General features: G+C 39.3%; 1 protein-coding gene and 1 pseudogene across 1 annotated transcript in view; one reads left to right on the top strand and one right to left on the bottom strand.

Annotated features, from left to right (window-relative positions):
- The window catches only part of ARHGEF28 (Rho guanine nucleotide exchange factor 28), a 235,204-nt gene that overhangs the window by 27,042 nt on the left and 192,353 nt on the right, over positions 1 to 15,809 (top strand). The gene's annotated exons all lie outside the window — the stretch shown is intronic.
- On the bottom strand, positions 9,633 to 9,956 carry LOC102742978 (cytochrome c oxidase subunit FA4 pseudogene; annotated as a pseudogene).

Genomic DNA, 15,809 nt, shown 5'->3' with positions numbered 1-15,809 from the left:
CATGTGTCTGTTGGCCATTTGGATGTCTTCCTTGCAGAAATGTCTCTTCCTGTCTTCTGCCCATTTCTTGATTGGATTATTTGTTCTTTGGGTGTTGAGTTTGATAAATTCTTTATAGATTTTGGATACTAGCCCTTTATCTGATATGTCATTTGCAAATATCTTCTCCCATTCTGTCGGTTGTCTTTTGGTTTGTTGACTGTTTCCTTTCCTGTGCAGAAGTTTTTATCTTGATGAAGTCCCAATAGTTCATTTTTGCCCTTGTTTCCCTTGCCTTTGGCAATGTTTCTAGGAAGAAGTTGCTGCAGCTGAGGTCAAAGAGGTTGCTGCCTTTGTTCTCCTCAAGGATTTTGATGGATTCCTATCTCACATTTTGGTCTTTCATCCATTTTGAGTCTATTTTTGTGTGGTCCAGTTTCATTCTTCTGCATGTGGCTGTCCAATTTTCCCAACAGCATTTGTTGAAGAGACTGTCTTTTTTCCACTGGACCTTCTTTCATGCTTTGTTGAAGATGAGTTGACCATAGAGTTGAGGGTCCATTTCTGGGCTCTCTGTTCTGTTCCATTGATCTATGTGTCTGTTTTTGTGCAAGTACCATAATAAAATTACCAGTTCTTTATGGTGGTGAGAACATTTAAAATATGGTCTTAATACGGTATTATATGCAAAAGTTGCTAACTATAATCACTGTTCTATTCATTAGGTCCCTCTAACTTATGCATCTTATAATGAAAGTTTGTACCCTTACCCCAAAATCTTCCCATTTTCCCCATGTCCCAGCCCAGGGTAACCACCATTCTACCCTTTGTTTCTACAAGTTTGGCTTTTGTAGATTCTGTGTGTAAGTGAGATCAGACAATATTTGTCTCTGTCTTTGACTTATTTCACTGAGCATAAAGCCCTCAAGGTCCATCCATGTTTTTGCAAATGGCAGGATTTCCTTTCTTATCGCTGAATAATGTTCCATTGTATATTTACCATATCTTCTTTATCTGTTCATCTGACAGACACTTACATAGTTTCTATATCTTGGATTGTAAATTTTTGTAAATGCTGCAGTGACCATGTTCATGTATTATTAAACTCTCACTTCATTAATGAAAGCTGACTTATCTATGAAAATCACTCATTTTTATCATATTAAATCATTGATAACCATTGAACTCTGAACTTACTGGAAATCCTTTCCTTTTCTCAATCTGCTTTATACAGCATAGACTGCTATTTTTCTTGCCTTAGGAACTAACATTCTAAAAAATAAAATTTAACATAAAGGCCTGGTTATTTTGTCTTAGAAGTTCTCTTCTTATATGATAGCCCATTTATGGAGCAGGCCAAATAGAACCCCATATAATTTTTTTCCATTTTTACTTTGTAAAACCTTTTTATTTGGAAATATTTTTTAGACCGAAGAATTGAGTTCTTGTATATACTTCACCATACTTTCTGTAATGTTAACATCATATATAACTGTGGTACAAATATCAAAAATTTGAAATGGATTGGGACAATAGCAATAACTAAGCTGCAGAACTTACTTGGATTTTCAGTTTTCCCACTGTTGTCCTTTTTTTCTTCCAGGACCCCATCCAGGACACCACATTACATTTAGTTGTGAAGAATTAATGTCTACGAAACTGTGATAGTTCCTAAGTGTTGTTTTTTACGCCCTTGACAGTTGTGAGGAATAGTGGCCAGATACTTTGAGAGTGTCTTTCAGTTTAGTTTAGTTGGTTTTTTTTTTTTTAATGTTTTCTCATGATTAGGCTAAGGTTTTAGATTTTTGAGAAGGATATCACAGAGGTGAAGTACCTTCTCATTGCATGGTACCAGGAGGACCTGACAACATGTCTAATTACAGGTGATGTTAATTCAGATCACTTGGTTAGGGCAGTTGTCTTCTAGGATTCTCCACAGTAAAGTTACTATTTTTTTTCTAATTCTATACTCTATTTGTTAGAAGTGAATCACTAAGATCAGCCACACTCAAAGGAAAGGCGAATTAAGTTCAGAATTTATGAGTATATGTTAAAATCAGTACAGTAATTAATATATATTTTATGGGAGAGATTTTAGATGATTTCAAAATCAACAACATAATTTGTAAGGCCCAAAACAAAGTGTGGTGCCCCATGTTCAAAATTATTAAAAAATTTCAAGATGGAAACAGCAGAGAAGAAACCAACTGTGAGCCCTTCTGAGCATGGAAGACTGCACAACTGCGCAGGTTGCACGCCCAAAAGAATGGTCCTGAGATTATTCAATAGCCTGTTGGTCCTTAACTTCCCCACTAATTATAGCATTCATTCATGGATCTTCCTCTTGAAATGATTACTGTGGTGTTTGAGTAGCAACTTTCTTTTTCTCTTGTTCCTTTTATATTGATTGGAATTCCTATGTAAGGAAGTCCATATCATATGGACTTCTGGATATTTATTTTATTCTTTGCGTTATAACCACATACTCTTACTTATTTGCTCAGGTTATTTCAGCTTTAGACATTGAGAGCTCTTTCAGATTGACTTCTCTGTCTCTTTGAAATGCTTCTATCTGCTTTTGTTGTTGGAAACAACTTCTTTGGTATCACAAGAGGCTTCATGTTGCTCGTGTATTTTCCCTGACTCAGCTATTTCCCCCAAGGATCCTGGTTTCCTTTTTGCTGGAAGATGGGATATAGAAACCAAGATCTGGGTGCTGGGTGCACTCCTTGCCACTGAAGTGTCACTGCTCCTAGGCTCTCGGAGTGGGTAGATCTTGGAAATGTATGTGTATACACTAATCCATTGTGCAAACTTACCTGTGTTTTTATGTTTCCCTCTCTGATTTATGAAAAGAAACATGAACTTCTTTGACTCCAGTCTAGCACCACAAAGTTTGCTCTAGTATTCACCCTTTGATTGTAGCTCTTATCTTTCACAGTGAGAAACTTGGGTCTTTTTAACTACACACATTTACTCATTTTTCTTGGTGCATTTGTAATTGTTAACCTGTACTTCTGTGAGACTGAATTTACCCACTAGACTTTAGTTTAGTGTTTCTATCCAATGTACCCTGTTCTTTATCACTGACTAGTTTTTATTATCAGTGGATGTTGAACTTGGTTAAACCTTATCTCAATAGATGCACAAGAAGTATTTTTCTTCTGTAGTCTGTTAACATGGTGAATTACATTGATATTTGAATGTTGAGCCGGTCTTAAATTCCTGAGATAAACCCCACGTGGTTGTGCCATGTTATCCTTTTTATGTGTCACTGGATTTAATTTCCTAATACTTGTTGTTTTTTTCCCTATGTTCATGAGGAACACTGGTCTGTAGTTTTTTCCTCGTAATGCCTTTGTCAGGATTCAGCAGTAATGGAATTCCTTTTTCACCTGAAGAAAGATTCCATATACGTAGACTAGGAATTCTTTTTGTTGATATAAAATGAGGTAGTAAAATGATAAAAAAAAAAATACAGTGAAACTACAAGTAAGTCTTTTTTGACTGAAGTGGAAGTGAAGATCTTTTGATCCTTGTTCACCTTTCTCTGTTTCCTGGTGAGATGGATGCTTTCTTCTCCCCCCCAATATGTGACTTGATACCTAGAGTGTACTCCAGGGCCAGTGCCAGTTTCTATCTTGTTGCTGAGGCTGTGCCAAAGGTTCCAGCAAGCCTGGGCTCAATTGCATAGAATTTTGCATGCATGTTAACCAGTGGAGGGAAATGGGGAAAAAAGTATTTGGAACAGGCACAAAGTTCAGTGAACTTTTCCCTTGAAATTATCAGCATGCTTCTATTATACACAGAACAATAGAAAAGTCCTCAGTAGACTAGCAGAACTGAGGCCTATTCCCACTACTTGCATTCCAGACTCTTAACCTAGTTCATGAATTACCCTTCTTTCATTCTCTTGGAGGAGAAATGGAAGGAAATTGGTTGTAGGATAATACCAACTTTGTTCTGAATTTGGAGTTTACTACATTGATTTATGAAGTATAATTACTGAAATATAAATATAGTGAGCATTTGTTGAGAGGGGTTCCTTTAGTCACTATTTATTGTGCTTTTCCCAAATACCTCATTCCACTTGTACTTGCAAATGGGGGAGATGCCACAGTCCTAAGAAAACAAAATTACTATATGAAATACAAATTTTAATGCAAATGCCATATTTGATGAGGCATAGTTATTGTGAAAAACTTCTTACCTTCCACACAAAGGCTGTTTTTAGGTCTGTATGGAAAACTTATTTCCCAGGGTCCAGATTGGTGGAAACTATTACACAGGCAAATTCTAGGGGATCATTTCAAGCATATTCTCAAATGCAGCTAGTCATTATCCCAGGACCTCTCTTGGTCTTTTTATTTTTCTGTCTTCATAATTGCTTTGTAAAATTCTTTGTTTTCATTCACCCCACCCCTCCAAGCTCTTGACGTCATGTTGACACAGGGCTAAGTGTCAAATTGTAGATGCTGTAGTTTCTTGCTGATATGACTTACCTTTGCCTCTTGGAACAAGTGAGGGTTGATTTGGGGGTAGGGAGTGGTTGGGCAAGGGCACAGGAAGAGGAAATTGAGTCACTAGTGTCTTTCTGGGCCTGTTGATTGGATTCTGGAACAGATAGAAGCATCTAGTAGAACTATTTGAGATGTGATATTGACATGTTTGTGAACATCACCACTCTCAGAAGTCTGGAGAGAGGAGCCATGATGGTGTTTTGAAGGAGGGGACAGTCATCCAAGGGTTTGGTCATAGTAAATATTTCTTAGATTTGTAAGATGGACTTTTGTAACTGGGGAATGGCCATAGACATTTTCATGGTAAATAAAATATTTTTGGTTCTTCTCTTGAAGGAATACAGAGTAGTAATATATGCACATTCCAGGTCGATGTATTCCTTCTTCTGTTTGGCACTATTTGTCTTGCCTTGAGTAGGTGTGTGTGCACATGTGCAAAATTTGAAATGGAAAATGGATGTCTTTAAGGAGAAATTTATGTCATTATTTCCTCACCAGGAAAAATGAAAGAAAGAACAAAGCTGAGAATAACCTGGATTTTAGATTTAGTAAGTGGCATGAACTGGGAGATACAGGTGACCCAGTTGTACCATGTTAACATTTTAACGTCAAGGAAGTAATTTAACTTCCTGTGTCTTGGTCCTCATTAATAGAGTGAGGGGATTAGGTACTTGGCCTTATAAAATGCCTGCATCATTGACTAGCACATAGTTAATTATCATCATCATCTCTTGAACCAGATAGAAAATGGAGGCAGGGCTTGAAGAAGGACAAAGCCAGCCTCTGAGTTTGGGAATTATGATATAGTGAGGTAGGAATGCAGGACATTGGCTTTCTCACTTGGAACCCAGCAGAAATTTTTGATTCACATATTGAAGGTGTGAAGAGAAATGACACCAGAGCTAGACATGTCCTTTTCCGGGAGGCACTGAGGAAAATCACTGGGCATTGAAATGTGTCCAGTGATAATTCTTCCATTGTCAGAATAAAATGCCAGGGAAGTCCAAGATCAAAGGAGATAATATGTACAAAAGCATATTTTGAGGATATTCTTTGTTTGCTTTATCATCAGTATGATGATACCTTTATCAGCACACCTTCTGGGCCATACGTTTATCTTTGTGTTTATGTACCTGTAGCATTTAGATAAACTCACATGGAATCGCATGCACAAATCTTTTTTTTTTTAAAGATTTTATTTATTTGAGAGAGAGCATAAGCAGGGGGAAGGGCAGAGGGAGAAGCAGACACCCCACTAAGCAGGTAGCCCAATGTGGGCCTCCATCCTAGGACCCCGGGATCATGACCCAAGCCAAAGGTGGACACTGAATCAACTGAGCCACCCAGACACCCCAATACATGCATATTTCTAAAGTTTTACAAAAACCTGTTTCTATTATCATCACCCAAATCAAGGTAGAGAACACTGTCTAGCATACTTGTGTGCCCCCTCCCAGTTGTTACCTACCCCAGAGGTAAATGCTGTTTGGATTATCATCATAGATGGGCTTCATGAAGTAAGAGATTTTAACTGAATATTTTCTTCGTAACATGTTAGCATTGAGAAAATAAAAACAAGGCACAAAAATGTTTAGCTGAACAATAGCCAAACTATGGAAAGAGCCTAGATGTCCATCAACAGATGAATAGATAAAGAAGATGTGGTGTATATATATACAATGGAATATTATGCAGCCATCAAAAAAAAATTGAAATCTTGCCATTTGCAATGACGTGGATGGAACTAGGGCATATTATGCTAAGCGAAATAAGTCAATCAGAGAAAGACAAGTATCATATGATCTCACTGATATGAGGAATTTGAGAAACAAGACAGAGGATCATAGGGGAAGGGAGGGAAAAATGAAGCAAGGTGAAACCAGAGAGGGAGACAAACCATAAGAGCCTCTTAATCTCAGGAAACAAACTGAGGGTTGCTGGTGTGGTGGGGGGTAGGAGGGATGGGGTGGCTGGGTGATGGACATTGGGGAGGGTATGTGCTATGGTGAGTGCTGTGCATTGTGTAAGACTGATGAATCACAGACCTGTAGCCCTGAAACAAATAATACCTTATATGTTAATAAAAAAAAGGAAACTAAAAAAAATGTTTAGCTGAGATAGAAAAGAGTGAGTTCTCCGATTATATTTACTAACAACTAACTTCCTCCTTATACAAAGTAAATACTTGTTCATAAGGTTAACTCATTTCTTACCACTCCTGTGAAAACACTTCTCCCATTGTGTGGGTCAGGCTACAGTACTCTGATTTAGGCAAAATAGAAAGTAATTGGAAGATGGCTGGAAACCCAACTCAAAAGAACAAGGAACCACAGTCAAAGTCTTGTCTTGTCGTCAGTGGAATCTGGGTTTGGTGCTGCTGCTGGACTGTGTAGCTGATTCCCTTTGCAGTCACCCCTGCTCATGCCATGAACAATCTCTCTGACCTCTGGGTCTTTATGTCACTCACCCCAAATTTAGAATCTGAAATGGGACATGATGAGCTGACCCTAGGACATATGACTGCCAAAGACCAGTGTAGGAAATGTCCATTTTTATATTGTGAGGTAGGGTCTCGCCTGCCATGAAGACCCAAATAATGGATGATTCGCTAAAAAAAGGAAGAGGTTTGGATGTCATTCAGACAAAAAAACCGAGCAAAGCCCAAAAGGCAAATTGTCTACAATACCTCAAAATTGACTTCTGTTATTTTAAAGCCTTTCTTTCTTTCTTTTTTTTTTTTAAAGATTTTATTTATTTGACAGAGAGAGATACAGCAAGAGAGGGAACACAAGCCGGGGGAGTGGGAGAGGGAGAAGCAGGCTTCCCGCTGAGCAGGGAGCCCGATGCGGGGCTCGATCCCAGGACCCTGGGATCATGACCTGAGCCGAAGGCGGACGCTTAACGACTGAGCCACCCAGGCGCCCCTAAAGCCTTTATTTCTTGCAAAAAGAAATTTTATCTAGAGGTCACAGCACATCTAAAGTATTAGGTGTTAAGTAGCAGATTCCATGTACCTTCAGGACAGAGCACTGTTATCTCAATATGGTATTCACTTGAGTGGGGGAACTATTAACAGAGCTCCGAATACTTATCTCCTAGGAGTAATGCCTTGAGTTTTCAAGTAAAATTGTCTAGGTGTCATTTGTCTTGCATAGAAATATGCTGGCATTGTAAAGAAATCTTCCCCTGTCCTGTAACTGAGTGGTGACTTATGCTAATCATAGTTTCCTCTTGATATGTTTGGATGGTATCAGCTACCAGGGCTCAATAGAGGGGCACACAAAGATGAGGTGTTACCACCTTCATTTATTACAAAGAGGGAGGAGGATAATCTCTTTTGATATAAACTACAGGCTTATTTTGGAATGAAGACTCATAATTTAATTCACTGCCTTTTAGAAGTTAAACACGATCAAGAGGAGGGCTGTTTTAGGGTTTTTGTTTTTGTTTTTAATGACAAGCTGTGATGAACCAGGCACCTTTGATCCCTGAATGTGCTCACATAAACAGTTATAGCTCTCAATTGAGAATTGTTGCTTTCTTCGCTTTGGTGGCAAGTCTTGAGAATTCTGTGACAATTCTGAGTATAGTGGCTATGTCATTGTATAGTATTTTGAGCGCTGAGGGCCTGTTTTGAGATCCAGTGTTGTTCTTTCTCATGTTATTTGTAGTAGGAGTCTACATGGTTATCCAAACTGTTGTCTTGATTTTGCTTGTGTTTATTTTGGTTGAACCAAGTTGGGGTCGGTAATACTTACTACTGATGTAATCAGTTGGACTACTTAGCAATGGGGTCCTGTTCACCCAGTGTTGCTGGCCATCTCTCTGTCCCTTCCACCCTTCCCAGTGATGGTGATCATGGCCCTGCATTTATTTCAGTTCTCTTTGTTATGGAAACACCATTGCTCTCCTAACTGGCCAACCCCAGTCGTTGCAGGTTCTTGGTTATATTCTTGAAACTTTTCCAGAGTGCATGTTTTTCAGCCCTGTCCATAGTCACATCATGGCTTCATTATGAACATAATTTGAAGGACTGTTTGATGGATTTAGAGAAAATGTCTGCTTCAGCTAAGTTAATTCGGCTTAAAATATTAAATATTTCTTAATATTAGGGGAAAAAAATCTGAATTCTGAGTAATTATAAAGCCAATGTTGAGGATGTAAAACTTATTACTAAAAGATACTCTATACTTCCTGTGCTCAGAATTTCTAAATGTTTCCCACTATAAAAAGCACACTGTTGTTGTTATGAGTGACCCGTTCATATACTTTAAGTATATTCTTTATTTGAACAGTCAGTGAATCTAGAACATTTATTGAGACAGAGGATGCTGAATGAAGTGTAAGAAAAAAACCCAAAACAAACAAACAAAATCACTGAAAAATTGACCCAAGCAGATGTAAATGAACATAAAGGGACTGCATATTTTCATTGTTTGTGGTTCTTCTCAACTTTGGAAGTGCAGGCCGATTTTCACATTAATGTGACAAATTATTTGGTGTGATTGATTTGTCCCCATCCTAGATCCCAGCTGAAGGTGTTTTTTAAATTTTTTTGTTTTCTTTTAGGATGGGAAGCCCTACTTTATTTATTTAATCCTGGTATAATTAACATACAGTGTTGTATTAGTTTCAGGTGTACAATATAATGATTTGATGGTTCTATACATCACTCAGAGCTCATCACTACAAGTGCACTCCTTAATTCCCATCACCTATTTCACCCATTCCCCTGTCCACCTCCCCGCTGGTAACCACCATTTTGTTCTCTATACTCAAGACTCTGCTTTTTTCTCTTTTTTCTTTGTTCATTTGTTTTGCTTCTTAAATTTCATATATGAGTAAGATCATATGGTATTTGTCTTTCTCTAACTCACTTAATTCACTTAGCATTATACCCTTTAGATCCATTCATATTGTTGCAAATGGCAAGATTTCATTCCTTTTTTTCAAGTTTCAGATAGTTATTAATCAGTGCAAACCCCCAACACAATATATCAACATGATTTTGTGCATTCAGAGGGGAAATAAGTCCTGGATAAGTGGAACGCTATGCAGATGTCTTCTGGAAGACCTTCATTCTAAGCAGCTTTATAGTGAAACGTTTCATTTAGAAGTCTGGACCTTCTTTCTTCAGTTTGCTGTAATCCCATTCACTGAATAGATCTTGTATTGACCATTGGGACCTAGTTTGTTCCAAGGTTCTGGGTTATTCTTTCTACCCCAACTGACATCTGGATTGGACAGTGCCAGGTGCAAGACATACAGTGCAACTCCAGTACTTCCTCCTTCAATAAATATGTATAGTGGGATCAAGCTTGGATGCTTCTTGGCCTCACCCAAGATGTGGCTTAACATGGTTGTGGTAGAGGCCTCAGATCCAGAAGGAGAAAAGATCAAATCTGCAAGGCCCACCACTAAGTAGTCCCTATACCAGGGATCAATTTCCTTCTCTTTTAGGGTTGAGTAAAGTTTTATTGTATATATACACCACATCTTTGTTATCCATTCGTCTATGGATGGACATTTGGGTTGCTTCCATTTTTTGGCTATTGTAAATAATGTGGCAATAAACATAGGGGTGTATATATCTTTTTGAGTTAGTGTTTTTGTATTCTTTGCATTAATACCCTGTAGTGTGATTACTGGATCATATGGTAATTCTCTTTTTAATTTTTTGAAGAAGCTCCATGCTGTCTTCCACAGTGGCTGTACCAGTTTGCTTTCCCACCAGCAGTGCTTGAGGGTTCTTTTTTTTTTTTTTCCACATCCTCGCCCACACTTGTTCTTTTTTGTGCTTTTGATTTTAGTCATTTTGACAGGTGTGAGGGGATATCTCATTGTAGTTTTGATTTGCATTTCCCTGATTATTAGTGGTGTTGAGCATCTTTTCAGCCTTAGGTGTTTTGCTCCTTCTTCTCCCTTCCTTTCTTGGTCACCTGACAGATTTTCTGGGAATCTGCCCTGTTAAGCTGCTTATGTCATTTGGATTGCAGACTCCCTTATTTCCCTGTTGTCTTTAATCTTGTCCTCTTCACATTGTGGTTAATCTCCCTGCTCTCTTTCCTGTAGCTGTCTTTCTGGGTTTCTGCCTTTCCCTTTCTGGGAAATCTCTTTATTAGAATATCAACCTGGTATTTGAGAAAACTGAAATGACAACAATAACTTAGGTTGTGTACAATATAACCACAACACTGGAAAGTAGAAAGTGGTCATGGTCATGTTTTTATTCATCATTGAATGTTTATTCATTACTACTTTTGGTAATGAAAGTAGAAGTTTGCCAACTGGATGTCAGGTATTGCCCTGAGTGCTGGAAATTCAAAAAGAAGAGAGCTTTTAGCTTTCTGGGCATGAGATGTGGTAGAAGGAAAGATAAACCATAATTATGTGTCAGCATGTGAAAGGATGCTATTTGTAAGTTTACTGTTGTATTAATTAGAGCAGCAAAGAACTATTGTTATGGGTCATGGAAATGATACTGTTATATTGGAAATAGTGTTAATTAAAATGGAATTTTTCTATATACTAGTTAGGAAGAGTTTAGATCTCCTCAAGCTATATTCCAGAAGAAATAATGTTTGTTCACTTAATTCTAAGAAAGCTGTGTTCTCCCGCCTCCCTGTCCCCTGGGCAGTAGAACACAAAATGAGTCCTCTCCAGTATATGTAGTCTGATGCAACGGTATAAATAGTTCCTTTAGGTTTTGTACACTTGCTTATTTATATAAAATTCTCAATTACTCAGATATGTGTCTTTCTCTTTTCCTTTCGGGGATGCTTTCTGCATGTATGGGGAAGGGAGTGGGGATTGGGCGTCTCTTGCCTTCATGACAGTTTTCAATGAACTTTTCCATCTTTGGGTGTCTGACTAGTATCTGCAGCTATGTAGGTTGTAGTTTGGTGTCTCTGAGCTATGTCAAGCCTGACTTGTGGTCCTCAGTTGACCTAGACTCCATCTTGCAGCTCCTGCAGACACTCTTCTGGACCTCTCCAGATCTATCACACCCTCCATCCAGTGCATGGCCTATGACATCACCCTTGTAATCTCTGCAGTGGGTTATCTTTTTGCTAGCCAGGCCTATTGCCTCTCAACTCACTTCTGTCTACTTCCTCCTTAGGAGTGCACAGGAACTTCTGGTCCCATCCACACCATACCAGAACTCAAAGTGGCTATACCATAGGTCAAATGTTACTTTCACTCTTGGAGTGAAAGTATAAAGTTACAGGACACTAACTTATCTGACAGCTCTCCTGTGCTAGAACCAAAAATCAGAAGGGAGATGAGGGCTCACATATGTTACCACCCACCTCTCCTTATACCCCCTATTCCCAGGGGGGTGAATTTTAGGCTTTCTGCTCTCATAGGTTCTTTCTCTTCTAGGGTAGCAAGTGCCATCCGTAGCCTTAATAAGAAGCAGCTTTGTCTTTCTTGGAAGACACCATAATCTGTATTTTTCAAGTTCTATTCTTGATAAAGCCGAATTTTCTAGCCCATTGTCCTGACATAAAATCATATTTTCAATGTCAGAAGCAGATAGTTCTCTTTTGTTTTCTGCTATAACAATGCTAAAATGCCCTCTCTCCTCAGTATAACCTTCCAGAGCCCCAAGGCTTCAGGCTGACGTGAGAGAGATGACATGCTTAAATTGAGTGTGTGTGTGTGTGTGTGTGTGTGTGTGTGTGTATTGAGAGTGGTGGAGGAATCACTATTTTTCAAAGTATTACCCTTGTCATACTAGGTATCAGTCACTAAGTAACTTCCTTTGCAAGTTGGAAGACACAGGTATCACATCCATAGTGGGTACATGTTCCTAGAAACAAAGCCCTGTGTTGTATGTTTATAATGAAAACCTCAATAACAAGGCAAATTTTATTCTTTTTTTAAAGATTTTATTTATTTATTTGACAGAGAGAGAACAGGCAGGAGGAGCAACAGAGGGAGAGGGAGAAGCAGGCTCCCCTTCAGAGCAGGGAGCCTGATGCGGAACTCGATCCCAGGACCCTGAGATCATGACCTGAGCCGAAGGCAGATGCTTAACCGACTGAGCCACCCAGGCGCCCCTAGGCAAATTATATTCTTACATAGGAACAAAATATTAACTGGGGTTCCTAAGTACTGGATGTGACTCATTGCTAGGTGTCATTGAAGGAAAGCCCCAGACTGCCAGGCAGTAGGGAAGAAGTACTGGCAGAAGAATGGACAGCTGTAGGTGCTCATATTAATCCTGTCTGTTGGACCATATGCCTCAGGGGCAGATGGGTTAAACTAAGAATGTGTTGTTGTAAAAGACGAATGAGTTAATGTATGTTATTTTGAATCTGGCAGTTGCCTTAAATATGAAGTAGGAATATTGAAAATAATGCAAATATGCTTTTTCTGTTGTCCCTTTTGATTATAGAGATCATTTAATAATCATGGTAGTTTATGGGTAAGAGTAAATGACCCCATGCGTAGACATGACAGGTGGTTCCCGGAGGCAGCACATCCTTCTTTTGGATGGATTGAATCAGTGATGAGAGCTTGCAAAACTAAGGTGGTTTGAATCGGACAGAACAAGTGATGGGAAAGGAAGGGAGGGGAGAACTTGAAGGAATGAGGGTCATAAGAGTTAGCAGAGAGGTCACACAAGATGGCATTTGGCTGTTACGATGTCAGAGGGAGCTTTTATCTAGGAGTTGGAGGTGTGGTAGGATGTTGGCTGGATTGTAGTGACCTAGAAGGGGTGATGGGGATGGCAGAACTTGATGATTACAGGAAGGAGCGAGGGGATACAAGATGAAGGAAGAAGTTGACCCTAAAATGGCATTGGACTTGGACAGGTTGATAATCTCATTACGATGCCAGTCGGAATGCAAGAGGAGGAAGACGAATGATGGGTGGGATGGTAAAACCTGACCAGCTGGGAGTGAACGCATAGGTGGAGTTTGAAGAGAGTTGTCCTCTGAGACTTGAAAGTGCATTAGGGCCACGGGCTGGACCAAGGTTCTGGTCCACACCTTCCAACCCATTCCTTGTTCTTCCTTCTGACCAGCTTCTTACAAATGGCACATACATATCTCAAAGTGGACATCCAAAAAAATGGAAGTGCCATCTACACCAGAATTAAGCAAACATTGTCACTTTGCTGACCATCTTAGGATTTGAAGAACCTTTGGGGGAATTTGAAAGACCCATGCCTTTGAAAATAGCAGCTTTAGGGGCGCCTGAGTGGCTCAGTCCTTAAGCATCTGCCTTCAGCTCAGGTCATGATCCCAGGGTCCTGGGATCGAGCCCCGCATCAGGCTCCCTGCTTGGCGGGAAGCCTGCTTCTCCCTCTCCCACTCCCCCTGCTTGTGTTCCCTTTCTTTCTGTGTCTCTGTCAAATAAATAAATTAGTACCTTTATATAAAATGTGGTGGTTCTCCATTTTCCCCAAAACAGGAGGCTTGAACTCATATTAATCATTAGCTTTAAAAGAGAGATTAGAACATTTCTTTACTTAAATTCTCACTAAGGTCTTTGTTTTGAGAACCTGGAGAGCAGGAAGCTGCTGAATCTGGACTTCTTTGCTTTTTCTTTCTCCCTTGGGCTGTGAAGGGCAAGGAAAGCCACAGGGCTGTCCCTCACGGTGTGCAAGGGAACATGGGGGCCCTGAGGTGTGAAATGAGATGCAGTCCCTTGCCTCAGTGTCTGTGAAGACTCTATATAATACCAACTTCAGGGTTTTGTGGATACCCGTTGGCCAAAGACTTCCTTCTCCAAACCTCCACTTGTATTGACTTACAGAGTCACTGCTGACACCAACCTGTCCTGTCGAATCCAGAAAACGAGTTGATGCAATCCTTGAGAAGTGGAGTAAAATCATTACTTAGATCCTGTTGAAGGTGCAGAGAGGGACAAATCTAAAATGTTCAAAGTGCCCGTGGGTTTGGTCTGTTGGTCAATGACTTTAGGTTTATTTCCCTCCAGAAGGTACTTCTACTTGAGCGCTCTGGGGGCCTTTGTTTAAAATGAGCCTGAATGTGGCTTACCTGGCTAGTTTTCATTTGGCTTTTAATTTTTAAATGCCCATTTTAAAGACTTTATTTATATTTATTAGTAGTGTCTTTTTTTTTTTTTCTTTTTTTAAACCGGGGAGCCTTTTGCATGGAAACTATTGAGGAAACTTGGTCCCATCTGTTAGTATACGCCTTGTCTGAGTTGTCCTTGGTGTAAAAGGCTTAGAAACAATTCTGTCATGTGTCCCATGCTGGCCCCAGCCTAACCTAGAAAATTTTCTGCAGACCTAGACACTTAGTCAATGTTTAATGGTCATATCTGAAAGCCTGTCAGTTATGGACTTTTGCAGCTATTCACCGCTAGTTGAGAAATAATTAAGCAGGAGCCTACAGATCTGTCCGGCATATGTGGACTCAGAGATAGAAAAGCTTGGTTCTCCGCTGGACTGTTTCGTAGACTAAGCAAAAAGATTCATTGTGAATGTATAACAAAAGCTTTTCAGAAAGGAGAGAGGGCGAGAGATAATTAATATTCTTGAACATCCACTACATACCAAACACTGTGCTCGCTGTTTTGTAAACCTTTTATTTAATTCCCATGACTTACCCAGTGTGCTAAGTATGGTTTTTTCCTTTCAAAGGCTCAGAGAGATTATAAATGGTGTGTCCAAAGTTGCACAGCTATTAAATGGCTTCCCTGGGACCATCAGACTGGAATGACTCCATAAGTGTGTGGAGGGGATGAATAAAACACAGGGGCCTAGTTCTCTTGACCTGCAGCTCAAGCAAGTTTCCATGTTACCATTTCATCGCTCACCTTATATTTTTCAAAAGGTACAATGCTTTATTTTTTAGGAAGACCCGCTTTGAGTAGGACATGAAAATAATGGATGTGAATTTTCTTGCTTTCATTTATTATTGGACATTTGGTTACTAATTTAAACCTGACAGTGCTACTCCTGACAAATTCAATTCCCAGAAAAGCCCTGACAAGAGACAAACAGGTATTTTATGGTAAATCCCTGTTCAGAGACCATGAACATGATGGTTAATGTGTGTGTACATATATATGTTTATATATAAACAGGGCTAACTGAGTTCTAAAGTAGCTGTTCTTTGGTGGTTTGGTTTAATGAACAGATTAGGATAATCTCTCTTGTTTAATGTAGACAGCCCTTTTAAGGCCTTAAAAATAATCTCCTAATTAGCCCATTCTCTTTCAAGAATATTAGTTTGCTAGTCTCTGTTTTTTACATATTAGGAGGTTTCTTTCTTTCTTTCTTTTTTTTTTTAAGATTTCTTTATTTGAGAGAGAGACAGGGACAGAGCA

The sequence above is a fragment of the Leptonychotes weddellii genome, chromosome 7 (assembly GCF_054177405.1).
Source record: "Leptonychotes weddellii isolate Sample4059 chromosome 7, ASM5417740v2, whole genome shotgun sequence".
In the NCBI taxonomy this organism is placed as follows: Eukaryota; Metazoa; Chordata; class Mammalia; order Carnivora; family Phocidae; genus Leptonychotes; species Leptonychotes weddellii.
The sequence above is the reverse complement of the archived record's forward strand: the minus strand, read 5'-3'. Positions and strand labels throughout refer to the sequence as shown.